Genomic DNA, 21,307 nt, shown 5'->3' on the forward strand with positions numbered 1-21,307 from the left:
CAATGAAGGAGGTGTTACGTATTTCTGATACTACAAGTACCACAAAAGAGGGTATTATGTGGGATGTGAAAAAACTACCATAGTTTTTCCTGAATCAGATAAATTAAATAAAGTGTGTGATGATGCGTGGGTTCCCCCCGATAGAAAATTATGGGCGGTATACCCTTTCCCGCCAGAAGTTAGGGCGCGTTGGGAAACACCCCTTAAGGTGGATAAGGCGCTCACACGCTTATCAAAACAAGTGGCGGTACCGTCTATAGATAGGGCCGTCCTCAAGGACCAGCTGACAAGGCTGGAAAATATAATAAAAAGTATATACACACATACTGGTGTTATACTGCGGCCAGCGATCGCCTCAGCCTGGATGTGCAGAGCTAGGGTGGCTTGGTCGGATTCCCTGACTAAAAATATTGATACCCTTGACAGGGACAGTATTTTATTGACTATAGAGAATTTCTATATATGCGAGATGCACAGAGGGATATTTGCACTCTGGCATCATGAATAAACGCGATGTCCATAACTGCCAGAAGATGTTATGGACACGACAGTGGTCAGGTGATGCAGATTCCAAACGGCACGGTATGGCCGTATAAAGGAAGAGGACTTGTTTGGGGTCGGTCCATCGGACCTGGTGGTCACGGCAACTGCTGGAAAATCCACAGTTTTTTACCCTAAGTCACATCTCTGCAGAAAAAGACACCGTCTTTTCAGCCTCAGTCCTCTCGTCCCTATAAGATCATATCTGCCCAGGGATAGAGGAAAGGGAAGAAGACTGCAGCAGGCAGCCTATTCCCAGGAACAGAAGCGTTTCACCGCGTCTGACAAGTTCTCAGCATGGCGCTGAGACCGTACAGGACCCCTGGATCCTACAAGTAGTATCCCGGGGGTACAGATGGGAATGTCGAGACGTTTCCCCTTCGCAGGCTCCTGAAGTCTGCTTTACCAAGTCTCCCTCCGACAAGGAGGTAGTATGGGAAAAAATTCACAAGCTGTATTCCCAGCAGGTGACAATTAAATTACCCCTCCTACTACAGAAAAGGGGTATTATTCCACACTATATTGTGGTACTGAAGCCAGAAGGCTAGGTGAGACTTATTCTAAAAATTTTTTTTTGAACACTTACAAAGGTTCAATTTAAGATGAAGTCACTCAGAGCAGTGATAACGAACCAGGAAGAAGGGGACTATATAGTGTCCCGGGACATCAGGGATGCTTACCTCTATGTCCCAAATTTGCCCTTCTCACTAAGGGTACCTCAGGTTCGTGGTGCAGAACTGTCACTATCAGTTTCAGACGCTGCCGTTTGGATTGTCCACGGCACCCCGGGGTCTTTACCAAGGTAATGGCCGAATTGATGATTCTTCTTCGAAGAAAAGGCGTCTAAATTATCCCTTACTTGGACGATCTCCTGATAGGGGCATAGTCCAGGGAACAGTTGGAGGTCGGAGTAGCACTATCTCGGATACTGCTACAATCAGCACGGGTGGATTCTAAATATTCCAAAATCGCAGCTGATCCCGACGACACGTCTGCTGTGCCTAGGGATGATTCTGGACACAGTCCAGAAAAAGGTGTTTCTCCCGGAAGAGAAAGCCAGGGAGTTATCCGAGCAAGTCAGGAACCTCCTAAAAACAGTGCATCATTGCACAAGGGTCCTGGTAAAAATGGTGGCTTCCTACGAAGCAATTCCATTCGGCAGATTTCACGTAAGAACTTTTCAGTGGGATCTGCTGGACAAATGGTCCGGATCGCATCTTCAGATGCATCAGCGGATAACCCAATATCCAAGGACAAGGGTGTCTCTCCTGTGGTGGTTATAGAGTGCTCATCTTCTAGAGGGCCGCAGATTCGGCATTCAGGATTGGATGCTGGTAACCACGGAGCCCAGCCTGAGAGGCTGGGGAGCAGTCACACAAGGGAAAAATTTCCAGGGAGTGTGATCAAGTATGGAGACTTTTCTCCACATAAATATACTGGAGCTAAGGGTAAATTTATAATGCTCTAAGCTTAGCAAGACCTCTGCTTCAAGGTCAGCCGGTATTGATCCAGTGGGAAAAACATCACGGCAGTCGCCCACGTAAACAGACAGGGCGACACAAGAAGCAGGAGGGCAATGGCAGAAACTGCAAGGACTTTTCGCTGGGCGGAAAATCATGTGATAACACTGTCAGCAGTTTTTCATCCCGGGAATGGAAACTGGGAAGCAGACTTCCTCAGCACGACCTCCACCCGGGAGAGTGGAAACTTCATTGAGAAGTTTTTTCCACATGATTGTAAACCGTTGGGAAATACCAAAGGTGGACATGATGGCGTCCCGTCTGAACAAAAAACGGGACAGGTATTGCGCCAGGTCAAGAGACCCTCAGGCAATAGATGTGGACGTTCTGGTAACACCGTGGGTGTACCAGTCGGTGTATGTGTTCCCTCCTCTGCTTCTCATACCTAAGGTGCTGAGAATTATAAGACGTAGAGGAGTGAGAACTATACTCATGGCTCCGGATTGGCCAAGGAGGACTTGGTACCCGGAACTTCAAGAGATGCTTACAGAGGTCTTATGGCCTCTGTCGCTAAGAAGGGACTTGCTTCAGCAAGTACCATGTCTGTTCCAAGACTTACCGCAGCTGCGTTTGTCGGCATGGAGATGGAAAGCCGGATCCTAAGGGAAAAAAGGCATTCCGGAAGAGGTCATTCCTACCCTGGTCAAAGCCAGAAAGGAGGTGACCGCACAACATTATCACCACGTGTGGCGAAAATATGTTGCGTGGTGTGAGGCCAGGAAGGCCCCACAAAGAAATTTCAACTCGGTCGTTTCCTGCATTTCCTGCAAACAGGAGTGTCTATGGGCCTCAAATTGGGGTCCATTAAGGTTCAAATTCGGCTCTGTAAATTTTCTTCCAGAAAGAATTGGCTTCAGTTCCTGAAGTCCAGAAGTTTGTCAAGGGAGTATTGCATATACAAAACCCTTTTTTGTGCCTCCAGTGGCACTGTGGGATCTCAACGTAGTTCTGGGATTCCTCAAATCACATTGGTTTAAAACCAGTCAAATATGTGGATTTGAAGCATCTCCAATAAAAAGTGACCATGCTCTTGGCCCTGGCCTGGACCAGGCGAGTGTCAAATTGGTGGTTTTTTCTCAAAAAAGCCCATATCTGTTAGTCCATTCGGACAGGGCAGAGCTGCGGACTCGTCCCCAGTTCTCTCCCTAAGGTGGTGTCAGTGTTTCACCTGAACCAGCTTATTGTGGTGCCTTGCACCTACTAGGGACTTGGAGGACTCCAAGTTGCTAGAAGTTGTCAGGGCCCTGAAAATATGTTCCAGGACAGCTGGAGTCAGAAAATCTGACTCGCTGTTTATACTGTATGCACCCAACAAGTTGGGTGCGCCTGCTTCTAAGCAGTCGATTGCTCGTTGGATTTGTAACACAATTCAACTTGCACATTCTGAGGCAGGCCTGCCACAGTCTAAATCGGTTAAGGCCCATTCCACAAGGAAGGTGGGCTCATCTTGGGCGGCTGCCCGAGAGGTCTCAGCATTACAACTCTGCCGAGCAGCTACGTGGTCAGGGGAGAACACGTTTGTAAATTTCTACAAATTTGATATCCTGGCAAAAGAGGACCTGGAGTTCTCTCATTCGGTGCTGCAGAGTCATCCGCACTCTCCCGCCCGTTTGGGAGCTTTGGTATAATCCCCATGGTCCTTTCAGGAACCCCAGCATCCACTAGGACGATAGAGAAAATAAGAATTTACTTACCGATAATTCTATTTCTCGGAGTCCGTAGTGGATGCTGGGCGCCCATCCCAAGTGCGGATTATCTGCAATACTTGTACATAGTTACAAAAATCGGGTTATTATTGTTGTGAGCCATCTTTTCAGAGGCTCCGCTGTTATCATACTGTTAACTGGGTTTAGATCACAAGTTGTACGGTGTGATTGGTGTGGCTGGTATGAGTCTTACCCGGGATTCAAAATTCCTCCCTTATTGTGTACGCTCGTCCGGGCACAGTACCTAACTGGCTTGGAGGAGGGTCATAGGGGGAGGAGCCAGTGCACACCACCTGATCCTAAAGCTTTACTTTTTTGTGCCCTGTCTCCTGCGGAGCCGCTATTCCCCATGGTCCTTTCAGGAACCCCAGCATCCACTACGGACTCCGAGAAATAGAATTATCGGTAAGTAAATTCTTATTTTTTTGACTCACGGCACACCAAACAATATTTTTCAATTGCCAAGGCACACCATCAGTCCCCCACAGGAACAAAAAACACACACATTGGCCCACAGAGTACATAAAAGCCCCACACACACATTTGCCTCCACTGAAAAAACAATTACATTATTCCCTATAGAAAAACAATTACATTGCACCCCTCATAAATCATTTTGTTCCCCATATAAATTACATTGCTAGCTACATACAATATATTCCTCCCCACATAAGTTACATTGCCCCCCCCACATACATTGCTCCCCACATAAGTTACATTGCCCCCCCAACATACATTATACCCCACAAATATTAGCCCCTACCGTCATGTGTCCTCCTCCCTGTCTGTCCCTCAGTGGCGGGGGTTGCTACCAGTGCAGCGGGCAGGCAGGGGAAGGTACATGCATACGGCCTGGATGGGTGGGGTGGAGGGGGCAGGTGTGGATGCGGGAAGGTGGCGGGCGGAAGGGCAGGATTGGATGAGGATACAGAAGCATGGGCGGGCTGCCTGGCTTGTGGGATGCGTGCATGACCTACGATGTCATCGCCGCACACGTCTCCATGGCACAGATCAAGGCCCATGCATGAGCTTCCCAGAGGATCCCAGCGCTGCCCGGGCTCACAGTTTGTTTTGAAGGTAGGTTAGCGGCTCTGGCTCTGTGGCACACCTCACAACCGGTTACGGCACACTAGTTGAAAATGCCTGGTTTAGGCTATGAGAGGAGAATGCAGAGCAGGATCTAGGCATAGACAAACTAGGCAAATGCCTAGGGCATTTGGTATGCCTAGGTGCACAAGCAGCTTCTGCTGATTAATATGATATGCGGCATGCCTATGGGGGTGATTCAGATCACGGCGATGCTTTTGCACCCGCCGAGTAGCTCCCTGCCTGCGCAGCCTAGCTGCGCTGGCAGGCGCTACCCTGCCGTGTCCTGGATAGCAGTGGCTGTCAGTGGCAAACGCAGGATTTGCATGGGGGGGTTTCCAGAACTGGGTGGAGCCAATCACAGGGGTGGGGACTAGTGATGAGCGGGTTCGGTTCCTCGGAATCCGAACTCCCCCGAACTTCACCCATTTTACACGGTTCCGAGGCAGATTCGAATCTTCCCGCCTTCCTCGGTTAACCCGAGCGCGCCCAAATGTCATCATCCCGCTGTCGGATTCTCGCGAGATTCGGATTCTATATAAGGAGCCGCGCGTCGCCGCCATTTTTCACTCGTGCATTGGAAATGATAGTGAGAGGACGTGGCTGGCGTCCTCTCAGTTTTATTCAGGTGGCTGCAAATATCTGTGCTCACTGCTTTATTGTGGGGACTGAGGACCAGCAGTATTATATAGGAGGAGTACAGTGCAGAGTTTTGCTGACCAGTGACCACCAGTATTATACGTTCTTTGCCTGAAAAACGCTCCATATCTCTGCTTAGTGTGCTGCATATATCTGTGCTCACACTGCTTTATTGTGGGGACTGGGGACCAGCAGTATTATATAGGGGGAGTACAGTGCAGAATTTTGCTGACCAGTGACCACCAGTATTATACGTTCTTTGACTGAAAAACGCTCCATATCTGTGCTCAGTGTGCTGCATATATCTGTGCTCACACTGCTTTATTGTGGGGACTGGGGACCAGCAGTATTATATAGGAGGAGTACAGTGCAGAGTTTTGCTGACCAGTGACCACTAGTATTATACGTTCTCTGCCTGAAAAACGCTCCATATCTGTGCTCAGTTTGCTGCATATATCTGTGCTCACACTGCTTTATTGTGGGGACTGGGGACCACCAGTATTATATAGGAGGAGTACAGTGCAGAGTTTTGCTGACCAGTGACCACCAGTATTATACGTTCTCTGCCTGAAAAACGCTCCATATCTGTGCTCAGTGTGCTGCATATATCTGTGCTCACACTGCTTTATTGTGGGGACTGGGGACCACCAGTATTATATAGGAGGAGTACAGTGCAGAGTTTTGCTGACCAGTGACCAGTGACCACCAGTATTATACGTTCTCTGCCTGAAAAACGCTCCATATCTGTGCTGCATTGTAGTATATAGTAGTAGTACAGTGCATAATTTTGCTGACCACCAGTATATAATATATAGCAGTACGGTACAGTAGGCAACTGCTCTACCTACCTCTGTGTCGTCAAGTATACTATCCATCCATACCTGTGGTGCATTTCAGTTTTACACAGTTTGCTGACCACCAGTATATAATATATAGCAGTACGGTACATTAGGCCACTGCTCTACCTACCTCTGTGTCGTCAAGTATACTATCCATCCATACCTGTGGTGCATTTCAGTTTTGCACAGTTTGCTGGCCACCAGTATATAATATATAGCAGTACGGTACAGAAGGCCACTGCTCTACCTACCTCTGTATCGTCAAGTATACTATCCATCCATACCTGTGGTGCATTTCAGTTTTGCACAGTTTGCTGACCACCAGTGTATAATATATAGCAGTACGGTACAGTAGGCCACTGCTCTACCTACCTCTGTGTCGTCAAGTATACTATCCATCCATACCTGTGGTGCATTTCAGTTGTGCGCAGTATATATAGTAGTAGGCCATTGCTATTGATACTGGCATATAATTCCACACATTAAAAAATGGAGAACAAAAATGTGGAGGGTAAAATAGGGAAAGATCAAGATCCACTTCCACCTCGTGCTGAAGCTGCTGCCACTAGTCATGGCCGAGACGATGAAATACCATCAACGTCGTCTGCCAAGGCCGATGCCCAATGTCATAGTAGAGAGCATGTAAAATCCAAAAAACAAAAGTTCAGTAAAATGACCCAAAAATCAAAATTAAAAGCGTCTGAGGAGAAGCGTAAACTTGCCAATATGCCATTTACGACACGGAGTGGCAAGGAACGGCTGAGGCCCTGGCCTATGTTCATGGCTAGTGGTTCAGCTTCACATGAGGATGGAAGCACTCATCCTCTCGCTAGAAAACTGCAGTGCCACTCCTAGATGGGCCAGGTGTTTGTGTCGGCCACTTGGGTCGCTTAGCTTAGTCACACAGCTACCTCATTGCGCCTCTCTTTTTCTTTGCATCATGTGCTGTTTGGGGACTATTTTTATGAATTGCCATCCTGTCTGACACTGCAGTGCCACTCCTAGATGGGCCAGGTATTTGTGTCGGCCACTTGGGTCGCTTAGCTTAGTCACACAGCTACCTCATTGCGCCTCTTTTTTTCTTTGCATCATGTGCTGTTTGGGGACTACTCTTGTGAAGTGCCATCCTGTCTGACACTGCAGTGCCACTCCTAGATGGGCCAGGTGTTTGTGTCGGCCACTTGGGTCGCTTAGCTTAGTCATCCAGCAACCTCGGTGCAAATTTTAGGACTAAAAATAATATTGTGAGGTGTGAGGTGTTCAGAATAGACTGGAAATGAGTGGAAATTATGGTTATTAAGGTTAATAATACTATGGGATCAAAATGACCCCCAAATTCTATGATTTAAGCTGTTTTTGAGTGGGTTTTGTAAAAAAACACCCGAATCCGACAAAATAATTTCAGGGAGGTTTTGCCAAAACACGTCCGAATCCAAAACACGGCCGCGGAACCGAATCCAAAACCAAAACACAAAACCCGAAAAATGTCCGGTGCACATCACTAGACTGGGGACTGAGGTGACCCAGCATATGCTGGGTCCGTAAAACTAGTATGTGTGTGTGTGTGTGTGTGTGTGTGTGTGTGTGTGTGTGTGTGTGTGTGTGTGTGTGTGTGTGTGTGTGTGTGTGTGTGTATATATATATATAGTCCCAAGGAAAAGAAACCAGCACCTCCAAATTACTGCATAATAAAATCTTTATCAAAAGTAAGATCTTAAAAACACCAGAGGCAAGAAACATTGGATAAAGCACATGGGGTGTCAAAAAAACTGCATAATATCATATCACCATTTCAAAGTGGTAAGTAGTGCAAGCCTCCAGCGACAGACAGGTGGGTCGACAGCTGTTTCGGTGCTCAAAGGCACCTTCCTCACGGACAGTCAACCTGTTGTGCAAGTGTGTCTCTTATACCCGCCAGAAACGAGTGAAATATGCTCACCTAATTGAAGACAGGGCGCAGCTGTGTCCATCCAGCATCATCACCGCCGCGTCCGTCACCGGAAGTGACACTCGTCAACATCCGGCCGGATCCTGCAGGAGAATGATGTGCTGGGGAACCGCCGTGTCCACAACCGGAAGTGACGCTTGTCAACATCCGGCCAGATCTAGCAACAGTGTAACACGGCCGGAGAGCCGGTCATGTGACCCAACACTCCACTAAACTGGAAATGTAGGTTCCATGACTCCGCCCCCATGTCAGCCATGTAACCGCCCAGACAACATAATACGTTACCATGACAGCAAAAAAACATGGTATATGGAAATGGGCAATGTCATAATAAATAATTAATTAATTAATGCCCCAGAGCAACTAGATTACAATACTCTATGTACTGGCAGATATGTTAGACACACCCAAACATACTAAACATTGGTCCGATCAGATCTAAATGTTGGCTACAACCCAAGTTGGGTGTTTTCAAATGCCATGGGTGTGTAAACTGCTAGATCTGGCCGGATGTTGACAAGCGTCACTTCCGGTTGTGGACACGGCGGTTCCCCAGCACATCATCCTCCTGCAGGATCCGGCCGGATGTTGACGAGTGTCACTTCCGGTGACGGACGCGGCGGTGATGATGCTGGATGGACACAGCTGCGCCCTGTCTTCAATTAGGTGAGCATATTTCACTCGTTTCTGGCGGGTATAAGAGACACACTTGCACAACAGGTTGACTGTCCATGAGGAAGGTGCCTTTGAGCACCGAAACAGCTGTCGACCCACCTGTCTGTCGCTGGAGGCTTGCACTACTTACCACTTTGAAATGGTGATATGATATTATGCAGTTTTTTTGACACCCCATGTGCTTTATCCAATGTTTCTTGCCTCTGGTGTTTTTAAGATCTTACTTTTGATAAAGATTTTATTATGCAGTAATTTGGAGGTGCTGGTTTCTTTTCCTTGGGACTATTATAACATATTATGTACCCAGCACTCCTAATATGGACGATACTGTGTGCGGCAGGCTATACGACTATATATATATATATATATATATATATATATATATATATATATATATATACAATCAAGGAAAAAATGGCGTCACTCCAGGTCTTAAGGTGGTAAATCTTCAATCAGAAAAATGTAGAAACATCACAAAAAACCAACGTTTCGGGGCCCGTAGCCCCTTTGTCAAGGTGTGTGTAGTGTGAAAAGTGCAACCTGTCTTACCTTTTAAAGACCTGTGCTGTGAGTGAGGGAAGGTGAGGAGGAGCATCGCCCGCGCCGCCGGGCACCGGGTTACTTCCGGCGTCCTGTGGACTATCGTGTCGCACTCTCCGTCCGTCAGCTTCCGGTGTCCCGTGGCTGTTGCGTCACGATCGGGTCCCGGCTTGGTTGCCATGGCAACCCGTGCCGCTCGCCAATGCGCTTGCGCGCCGGGCTCTGCAAAGAAAAGTGACATAGTGCCGTGATATTTGGTGCAGACAATCTAATACAGCGTACTGAATTTCCTAGATATAGACATGGTGAAAACTATACAACTGTAGATGTATCATATGCCATTTTTAAAAAGCCAAGATATTTCCATTTAGAATTATAGGATATTAGGGTTCATCCCATATATTCAATTCTAGATTGTACATATCATATGTGGTTCTTAGTATCAGTGCAGCGAGGTAAGGAAAGATATAGATAAGGGCAAAAGACTAGAAGAAGAGGAAAGGGAAAAAGGGGAAGGAAAGAGGGGGAGAGTGGGTCGTAAGGGCTACCGAAAAGGGATGTAGTAGGGCAAAGGGGACGTATGAAGCTGAAAAAATATAGAAAAGGTGAGATCAAAGATGTCTTGCACAGATAAGGGTGCCCGGGCTATGTGTGTGGATGACGTTAGATGGAAGAGGAATGTGAGAAACCGGGGGGAGGGGGGGGGGAGGGGGGGGGGGAGGGGGGGGGAAGAAAGGAGGGAGAGGAGGCGAGGGGAAAGAAAAAGAGAGAGGGATGGTGATAGAAAGAGAGAGTAGGTCCTCAATAGATTAAGAGCCATAAGGGTCCACATAAAGAAGGTTGGCCCTATCCCATCAGGGGAGGGCTTAGTATAGACCAATAGCCATCACCCACAGTGTCTATATGTCAGGCTATATAAGACTAAAGCTGTGGGCTAGGATATGTGGGGAAGACCACCAGGGATTTGAGGCAACGGATGGCACTACATAGGTCCGCAATTACAGCAGCCATTAGAACGGGAAAATCTGAACAACCAGTGGCGCAGCATTTTGTGGATAAACTACACCCCCTAAATGCGCTAAAATACATGATTATAGATCATATACCCCAAAGTATGAGAGGAGGAGACAGGAATGGGAAGCTGCTGAACTGTGAAGCACGATGGATATTTAAACTTGAAACAATACAGCCGAATGGACTGAACGAGCAGATCCTATGGAACACCTTGGCAAGATAGCAATCCAGCTTTAGTCTTATATAGCCTGACATATAGACACTGTGGGTGATGGCTATGGGTCTATACCAAGCCCTCCCCTGATGGGATAGGGCCAACCTTCTTTATGTGGACCCTTATGGCTCTTAATCTATTGAGGACCTACTCTCTCTTTCTCTCACCGTCTCTCTCTCTCTCTTTTTCTTTCCCCTCGCCTCCTCTTCCTCCTTTCTTCCCCCCCCCCCCCCCCCCCCTCCCCCCGGTTTCTCACATTCCTCTTCCATCTAACGTCATCCACACACATAGCCCGGGCACCCTTATCTGTGCAAGACATCTTTGATCTCACCTTTTCTATATTTTTTCAGCTTCATACGTCCCCTTTGCCCTTCTACATCCCTTTTCAGTAGCCCTTACGACCCACTCTCCCCCTCTTTCCTTCCCCTTTTTCCCTTTCCTCTCCTTCCAGTCTTTTGCCCTTATCTATATCTTTCCTTACCTCGCTGCACTGATACTAAGAACTACATATGATATGTACAATCTAGACTTGAATATATGGGATGAACCCTAATATCCTATAATTCTAAATGGAAATATCTTGGCTTTTTAAAAATGGCATATGATACATCTACAGTTGTATAGTTTTCACCATGTCTATATCTAGGAAATTCAGTACGCTGTATTAGATTGTCTGCACCGAATATCACGGCACTATGTCACTTTTCTTTGCAGAGCCCGGCGCGCAAGCGCATTGGCGAGCGGCACGGGTTGCCATGGCAACCAAGCCGGGACCCGATCGTGACGCAACAGCCACGGGACACCGGAAGCTGACGGACGGAGGGTGCGACACGATAGTCCACAGGACGCCGGAAGTAACCCGGTGCCCGGCGGCAACGGCGGCGCGGGCGATGCTCCTCCTCACCTTCCCTCACTCACAGCACAGGTCTTTAAAAGGTAAGACAGGTTGCACTTTTCACACTACACACACCTTGACAAAGGGGCTACGGGCCCCGAAACGTTGGTTTTTTGTGATGTTTCTACATTTTTCCGATTGAAGATTTACCACCTTAAGACCTGGAGTGACGCCATTTTTTCCTTGATTGTTTATACCCATTGCTGTGGAGGGCACCCAGGCATTTATACACTATAGGACCAGGAGTGCTGGGCACTACATCCACTATATATATATATATATATATATATACACCATATATACACCTATATACATATATATATATATATATATATATACATACATATACATAGCATATTAAACATGCATACATATATATATATATATATATATATATATATATACAGTACACGTATATATACACATGTATATATATCATATATGTGTGTGTTTATATGTATGTATGTATATACATGTGTATATATGTATGCACATGGATATACAGTATATGTACTATAATTAAAATAAAGTAAACTTTTATTAAGCACTTACAAGTGCCACCAGGAAGATAGCAGGCTGCAGAGGATGCTAGACAGCCATTAATAATACTCATGCAGGAAAAATATATATATATATATTTTTTTAGGTGGAGGGGGGTTTCTGGGTGCTCGGAAACCCCCCTGGGTGCGCCACTGGCTGAGTGTAATGACACGCAGTTGCCGCTGTCTGCCCCCGCAATGGTACGGACACGCCTGCATTGTCTGGACCCGGCCCCACTAATGCCGTTGGCAAACCCCCTCCCACCCCGCGACCGCCTCTGCCTGTCAATCAGGCAAAGGCGATCGCAACCCTGAGATGCTTTTAGTATCTCACTGGGCCACCCAGGGTGCGCAGGCGCACTCCCCAAAGGGCTTCAGACTGCGATCGCTGCCGCTGCAGCAATCCAGTCTGAATTAGGCCCTATATTCTGTGTGTGATTGTGGCTGAATCTGCATACAAAATGCTACGTTACAGTGTATTCCTGGAAATTACTGTAACATAGCATTTCGTATGCAGATACAGTCACAGTTGCACACAGAATATAAGCATGCCGGATATCATTTTAATCAGCAAAAGCTGCATGTGCATCCTAGCCACATAGATGGCAACAAAGACGCCCGAGGTTAGCAGAGCTGCCAGCTGACTCACGCCAGGCATCTGCTGCATGGCGTATTGAGGCAAGATGTATGAGGACACATTTGTATCCAAGCAGATGCAGAGGTCACAGTGTTATCGCCCATGTGAATGCTGTGGGTGTGAGAGGGTTGGTTGTGCAATAGTGTGCGACATATGTGTAAGGGACATTATGTGTATAACGGCATTAATAAAGGTTGGCATAATGTGTAAGGTGCATAATGTTTATAAGGACATTAATAATGTGTGTCTTGTGTAGGGAGGCCAAACCCGGGATCGGGATCGGCGGGATCCCGGGATTCTGGCCCAAAAACACCGGGATTTGGATCCCGGGATTGGCGCTTCCAATCCCGGGATTTACGGGATTACACTGCGCATGCGCAATTCCCCACCTCTGTCCACCCGGCAGCGCTGACTCGCTGAGCACTCCGCTCATCTGCTGCGCTGCCTTCTCATGCCGGCCCCGGGCAGTAAAGTGACCCGCCTCTCTCCCTAATAGCTGCGGCGGAGCTGAGCACTCGGCTCTTATGCTGTGTCCTGCCTCCTCATACTGGGCAGTAAAGTCCCCCGGGCCCCGCCTCTCTCCCCACCAGCAGCGCTGAGCACTCAGCTCAGATGCTGCAAGCCAGGCAGTAAGGGACTCCCCGTCCTCTGCTCTGCCCCACTGCCTCACTGTCCTTCCTCACAGGCTGGCAGGAAGTTGTGCTGTCGGCATCTCACCCCTGGTGTTCCCAATGACGTCACTATGCGGCCACCCTGTCGGGAACAAGGAAGCCACACTGCTCGATGACAGGATCAGGTGGGTGCACACTAAGGGGAGAGCGGAGGTCTGTCTGCAGCCTCCGAATGCCTGTGCTACTACATGCAGCTTCTGCTCCTCGGGGACCCCTCTACACCTAGTGAGCAGGTTTTTAAATTCTGAACTTGAAATTGAAATCCCCCTGCCCCCTCCTACATATACTTAAATTGAAGGACAATTCAATCCCGAGAATCCCGGGATTGAGATTTTTTTCAATCCCGAATCCCGGGATTGAAAAAACGTCCTGGGATTGGCCTCCCTAGTCATGTGTGAGGGGCATTACTGTGTGGTATTATGTATTTAAAGGCATTACTAATGTGTGCCATTATGTGTATAAGGTGCTTTACTATGTAGCGTAACGTATAGAAAGGGCACTACTGTGTGATCTAATGTGAATAAGAGCAATATGGGGTGATGTAATGTGAATAAGGGGCACTACTGTGAGGAGTAACGTATGTAAGGTAAAGTGATACTACTGTGTGATGTAACGTGAATAAGGGACACTATCGCATGATAAAATGTGAATAAAGTTGCACTAATATTTGGTGTAATTTGAATTGGGGATACTATTTCCCAGCAAGAACACGCCCCTTTTTGGGCTGTGCACCGAATGTGCGCACTGCTCCTATTTAAAATATAGGGGGTAGGAGCACCAAAAATGAGGACTGCTATGGGTGAGGGGTGATGGTTCTGGGAAAGGGGTGCAGGGTCAGAAGCAGAACTAGCGGCGGTGCTAGGGGACACCAGCCCAAATCTTGCCTAGGGCATCATATTGGTAAGGGTCGGCTCCGGGGGAATGTTAGAATTATGCACTAGGGGGAGGGTTATGCTATGGGAGGGGAGGATTAGGGTTATACACTAGGGGGAGGGTTAAGCTATGTGAGGGGATTGTTAGGGTTATGCACTAGGGGGAGGGTTATGCTATGTGAGGGGATTGTTAGAATTATGCACTAGGGGGAGGGTTATGCTATGGGAGGGGAGGATTAGGGTTATACACTAGGGGGAGGGTTAAGCTATGTGAGAGGATTGTTAGGGTTATGCACTAGGGGGAGGGTTATGCTATGTGAGGGGATTGTTAGAATTATGCACTAGGGGGAGGGTTATGCTATGGGAGGGGAGGATTAGGGTTATACACTAGGGGGAGGGTTAAGCTATGTGAGGGGATTGTTAGGGTTATGCACTAGGGGGAGGGTTATGCTATGGGAGGGGAGGATTAGGGTTATACACTAGGGGGAGGCTTATGCTATGTGAGGGGATTGTTAGGGTTATGCACTAGGGGGAGGGTTAAGCTATGTGAGGGGATTGTTAGGGTTATACACTAGGGGGAGGGTTATGCTATGGGAGGGGAGGATTAGGGTTATACACTAGGGGGAGGGTTAAGCTATGTGAGGGGATTGTTAGGGTTATACACTAGGGGGAGGGTTATGCTATGGGAGGGGAGGATTAGGGTTATACACTAGGGGGAGGGTTAAACTATGTGAGGGGATTGTTAGGGTTATGCACTAGGGGGAGGGTAAAGCTATGTGAGGGGATTGTTAGGGTTATACACTAGGGGGAGGGTTATGCTATGTGAGGGGATTGTTAGGGTTATACACTAGGGGGAGGGTTATGCTATGGGAGGGGAGGATTAGGGTTATACACTAGGGGGAGGGTTAAGCTATGTGAGGGGATTGTTAGGGTTATACACTAGGGGGAGGGTTATGCTATGGGAGGGGAGGATTAGGGTTATACACTAGGGGGAGGGTTAAGCTATGTGAGAGGATTGTTAGGGTTATACACTAGGGGGAGGGTTATGCTATGGGAGGGGAGGATTAGGGTTATACACTAGGGGGAGGGTTAAACTATGTGAGGGGATTGTTAGGGTTATGCACTAGGGGGAGGGTAAAGCTATGTGAGGGGATTGTTAGGGTTATACACTAGGGGGAGGGTTATGCTATGTGAGGGGATTGTTAGGGTTATACACTAGGGGGAGGGTTATGCTATGGGAGGGGAGGATTAGGGTTATACACTAGGGGGAGGGTTAAGCTATGTGAGGGGATTGTTAGGGTTATGCACTAGGGCGAGGGTTAGGCTATGTGAGGGGATTGTTAGGGTTATACACTAGGGGGAGGGTTATGCTATGGGAGGGGAGGATTAGGGTTATACACTAGGGGGAGGGTTAAACTATGTGAGGGGATTGTTAGGGTTATGCACTAGGGGGAGGGTTAAGCTATGTGAGGGGATTGTTAGGGTTATACACTAGGGGGAGGGTTATGCTATGGGAGGGGAGGATTAGGGTTATACACTAGGGGGAGGGTTAAACTATGTGAGGGGATTGTTAGGGTTATACACTAGGGGGAGGGTTATGCTATGGGAGGGGAGGATTAGGGTTATACACTAGGGGGAGGGTTAAACTATGTGAGGGGATTGTTAGGGTTATGCACTAGGGGGAGGGTTAGGCTATGTGAGGGGATTGTTAGGGTTATACACAGGGCCGGTGCAAGGTTTCTTGGCACTTTAGGCAAAACTTCAGTCAGTCCCCCCCCCCCCCCCCCACTTCTCAATCCTTCAGGTGAAAGTGTGTATGCAAGGTCTTATACGTTCCGGACCCACCCACAGTGCCGTAATTAGACACTTTAGCGCTGCGTGCAAGAAATGGCATCGGCGCCCCCCCACATGTAAAATAGGGGCAGTGCGCGCCGTAGGTGCACGAAAAAAAGTTAGGGGCATGGCTTCATGGGGAAGGGGTGTGGCCACAAAATAATACCAATTTGTATTACAGTGCACAGTGGTCTCCATTATTCAAATTACGCTGCACAGTAGTGCCAGTACACCAGGTAGAGCCCCTTTTACTCATTACGGCAGACAGCTTCCCCTTTTTACACATTACAGCAGACAGCGTCCCCTTCTCACACATTACGGCAGACAGCGTCCCCTTCTTACACATTACGGCAGACAGCGTACCCTTATTACACATTATGGCAGACAGTGTCCCCTTATTACACATTACGGCAGACAGTCCCCTTTTTACACATGATGGAAGACAGTGTCCCCCTATTTTACACATTACAGCAGACAGCATCCCCCTTTTTACACATTATGGCAGACAGCGTCCCCTTATTACACATTACGGCAGACAGCATCCCCTTTTTATACATTACGGCAGATAGACAGGATAGATAGATAGATAGATAGATAGATAGATAGATAGATAGATAGATAGATAGATAGATAGATAGACAGACAGACAGACAGACAGTCAGACAGACAGACAGACAGACAGACAGACAGACAGACAGACAGATAGATAGATAGATAGATAGATAGATAGATAGATAGATAGATAGATAGATAGATAGACAGACAGATAATCAGAATAGATTATACTTACTGTCTCCGCTGGCTCAAGGAAGTCAGGCTCCTCGGTGCAGCTGCTGGCAGATCCCGGCCAGGCAGGGAAGGAGGGTGGGAGGGAGCAGCAGCAGCGCACTGTAATTGGTGGCGCCACCGCATGAAGCTGTCCCTCTCCTTTCACATTGGCTGGCCGCCACCGCTGTGAATGCTGGGATGAGGGAAGCACATCCCAGCATTCACAGCGGTGGCGGCCAGCCTATGTGGAAGGAGAGGGTCAGCTGCAGACGTGCCGCCACCAATTACAGTGTGCTGCTGCGGCTCCCCCCTCCTCCTCCTCCGTTCTCTTCCTTCTCACCTGCCCTGGAAGCTGCTCCTGTCCTTGATCCGGCAGTGGGCACACACAGGTGGCTTGTAATGAGTCCATTTGACTCATTACAATGCCGCTAACTTTAGGGAATACGGGCAGTTGCGCCCTCAGGTCAAATGTGCTGTGTGCCAGGCACACCTGGCACACATGTACAGTAGTTATGGCCCTGATTCAGACTGACGGCATTTTGAGTGCTTGGGATTCCGGCATTGGCATGGTGACCACATCCCACATATGCAAGTACACACACAGTAGTTCCCAGTCACACAAACACACACACAGTAGTGCCCTCACAACATAACAGTGCCCAGTCACATATGAAAACACTTACACATCAGTGCCCAACTGCAAAACAACAGTGCCTTGTCATCACACAAATACACACACAGTAGTGCCCAGTCATAGCACAAATATTATATATAAATATACACACAATAGTTCCCAACCATAGTACAAATACATAAAAAATAGGGCCCAGTCAAAGTACAAATCCACACACAACAGTGCCCAGTGGCAGCCACATCATCAACAGACAACAGAGCACAGCTACAGCAAACACAAAGCAATGCCCACTCATTGTATAAACCTCATGGCAGTGTCCATTAACAATACCAACCATGACAGCGGGGTCCAGTCACGGCATGCAAGCCCAGATAATTTCCTCCCCACCAATGAAACATCTCTATAACCCTGACACATGGAGACCCGTCTCACTGCGGCCCATGAAATCTCTCATGGTCCATGAAGTTGCAGCAGCTGTTGTGCACAGCAACATTCCTTCCAGTGTGTGATGCTCTATATACCAGTGTGACACCACGATTGATGCGCCCCTCAGTTCCTGACTTACGACATTATAGTCTTCTGAGGTCTCAAACAAGTAGTACAAAACAATAGAAGTAGTATAAAACAATATCAGGTGTGCAGTCAGAGCTTTACTCCCTACTGTGCTTTGCCATCCGGATCTCCTCTGTCTTCTATAAGGCGCTGGCGGCTACGAGTTTGCCTGCCAGTGCCGCGAGGATCCGGGAGAGCTGCAGCTCGGATCGGTGAAGATCCGACCTGTGGCGGCTGACAGGGGCGGCGTGGCAATCTCCGGGGGGGCGTGCGGCGGCGGTGGTCATGAACAGTAGGTTGGAGGGACAGAAAATGACGGCTGCAATTGGGGGGGAGATGCTGTTGCGGTGTGGGGTGGGAAATGCCATGTGCTATTGCGGGTGAGTGCTCGGGGAGAACTGCAGAGGGGAGTGCTTACACGTAGAGCAGCTAATGGTACACAGTGACTTACGCGTCAGTGCCGGCTGGTAATTGATGGGCGGCCGCGGGTCATCCCTGTTCCTTGTCTCATAAGAAAAACGAGGAGCACACATAACAGAATAATAGATGACGCATTTCTCTGCAGCGTGCGGTGCCGCCCTCCAGTGGCCGGCGCCCATAGGCAGCTGCCTAAAGCTGCCTAATGGTGGCGCCGGCCCTGGTTATACACTAGGGGGAGGGTTATGCTATGGAAGGGGAGGATTAGGGTTATACACTAGGGGGAGGGTTATGCTATGTGAGGGGATTGTTAGGGTTATGCACTAGGGGGAGGGTTAGGCTATGTGAGGGGATTGTTAGGGTTATACACTAGGGGGAGGGTTATGCTATGTGAGGGGATTGTTAGAGTTATGCACTAGGGGGAGGGTTAGGCTATGTGAGGGGATTGTTAGGGTTATACACTAGGGGGAGGGTTATGCTATGTGAGGGGATTGTTAGGGTTATGCACTAGGGGGAGGGTTAGGCTATGTGAGGGGATTGTTAGGGTTATACACTAGGGGGAGGGTTATGCTATGTGAGGGGATTGTTAGGGTTATACACTAGGGGGAGGGTTAGGCTATGTGAGGGGAGGATTAGGGTTATACACTAGGGGGAGGGTTAGGCTATGTGAGGGGAGGATTAGGGTTATACACTAGGGGGAGGGTTATGCTATGTGAGGGGATTGTATTTGTTAGGGTTATGCACTAGGGGGAGGGTTAGGCTATGTGAGGGGATTGTTAGGGTTATACACTAGGGGGAGGGTTATGCTATGTGAGGGGAGGATTAGGGTTATACACTAGGGGGAGGGTTAGGCTATGTGAGGGGATTGTTAGGGTTATACACTAGGGGGAGGGTTTATGCTATGGGAGGGGAGGATTAGGGTTATACACTAGGGGGAGGGTTAGGCTATGTGAGGGGATTGTTAGGGTTATACACTAGGGGGAGGGTTATGCTATGGGAGGGGAGGATTAGGGTTATACACTAGGGGGAGAGTTAAGCTATGTGAGGTGATTGTTAGGGTTATACACTAGGGGGAGAGTTAAGCTATGTGAGGGGATTGTTAGGGTTATACACTAGGGGGAGGGTTATGCTATGTGAGGGGATTGTTAGGGTTATACACTAGGGGGAGGGTTAGGCTATGTGAGGGGATTGTTAGGGTTATACACTAGGGGGAGGGTTATGCTCTGTGAGGGGATTGTTAGGGTTATACACTAGGGGGAGGGTTAGGCTATGTGAGGGGATTGTTAGGGTTATACACTAGGGGGAGGGTTATGCTATGTGAGGGGATTGTTAGGGTTATGCACTAGGGGGAGGGTTAGGCTATGTGAGGGGATTGTTAGGGTTATACACTAGGGGGAGGGTTAAGCTATGTGAGGGGATTGTTAGGGTTATACACTAGGGGGAGGGTTAGGCTATGTGAGGGGATTGTTAGGGTTATACACTAGGGGGAGGGTTAAGCTATGTGAGGGGATTGTTAGGGTTATGCACTAGGGGGAGGGTTAGGCTATGTGAGGGGATTGTTAGGGTTATACACTAGGGGGAGGGTTAGGCTATGTGAGGGGATTGTTAGGGTTATACACTAGGGGGAGGGTTATGCTATGTGAGGGGTTTGTTAGGGTTATACACTAGGGGGAGGGTTAAGCTATGTGAGGGGATTGTTAGGGTTATACACTAGGGGGAGGGTAAGGCTATGGGAGGGTTAGGCTTGGGCAATAGGGGAGGGTTCGGGTTTGGCTACGGGTCAGGAAGACAAGGTTAGTCACCAGGCTGGCAGTTACAGTTAGTGGCAGAACCATAATTAGGGTTGGGAGAGTGGTGCTATAGCACTGGGCCTTGGGGCTGCACCGTTGCTGCCCCACGGCACCCTCATGTATCTTCTAGGGTGCCTGGAAAGGCACCCTGTATCCAGAAGTGCTGCTGCAGAGCTGCCCGGAGCATCCAAGCTCCTGTTTCTTAAGCGAGTGGATCCATCTCCTAGGCGGTCATGGGTTTAGGGGTTGGGGTCATCACAGGGCGCACCTTCGGGTTGGTAGTGCTCACGCTAGGCTGTATTAGCAGGGCACCATGTCCAGTCCGATTTTAAAGTGGCAAAATGTGCCCTGCCCTAATCATAGTGCCCCGCTAAAAAAAACCTGCCTGGTGCCATAAGTTGCTGTTTCTTATCGCCACCGCGTGGCATAGATTCACACTCTGGGGAGAGCTTGAAGGAAGCTCAGCACCTCCATAAGTGCTGGACATGCTCCCAAGAGGGACTCCAATAGGGCCATGCTTCCCCCTTCCCGGCCGGCCCGCTTCGCATTGTGCAGTGATACCGTGCCCGCAACAGCGCCCTGCTCTGCCCACATCGTAGCAGGAACAATAGGTTAAGGTTAGTCTATCCCCTAGAGGTGCCACCGTATCATACGGAAGTCATCAGGACATGGAAGACACCACTGGAGCCTCCGGACTTGTCTTTCCAGGTAAGTTACCGCTAGGCCACCAGGGACGTTATATTGACATTCTAATCATGTCAACAGTTCATCATTGTCCGCATGATGATTGTCTATGTGGTCAATGCCGACATGCCAAACATCATTAATGTTGACATGAATATCGACAAATATGCCACACCCCAAATAAGCCAACAATGACATGTGCGGGACTGTATCTCCGCAACCTGCAAGGTGTATATATACAGGTGTACACACAGGAAATGTCGCAATGAGTCTAGCCTGAGAACGTCGTATGTA

General features: G+C 48.5%; 1 pseudogene; it reads left to right on the forward strand.

The window, feature by feature from the left end:
• The first annotated feature begins 11,529 nt into the window (after positions 1-11,529).
• The window catches only part of LOC135055152 (perilipin-2-like), a 165,077-nt pseudogene continuing 155,299 nt past the window's right edge, over positions 11,530-21,307 (forward strand).

The sequence above is a fragment of the Pseudophryne corroboree genome, chromosome 1 (genome assembly GCF_028390025.1).
Source record: "Pseudophryne corroboree isolate aPseCor3 chromosome 1, aPseCor3.hap2, whole genome shotgun sequence".
NCBI lineage: Eukaryota > Metazoa > Chordata > Amphibia > Anura > Myobatrachidae > Pseudophryne > Pseudophryne corroboree.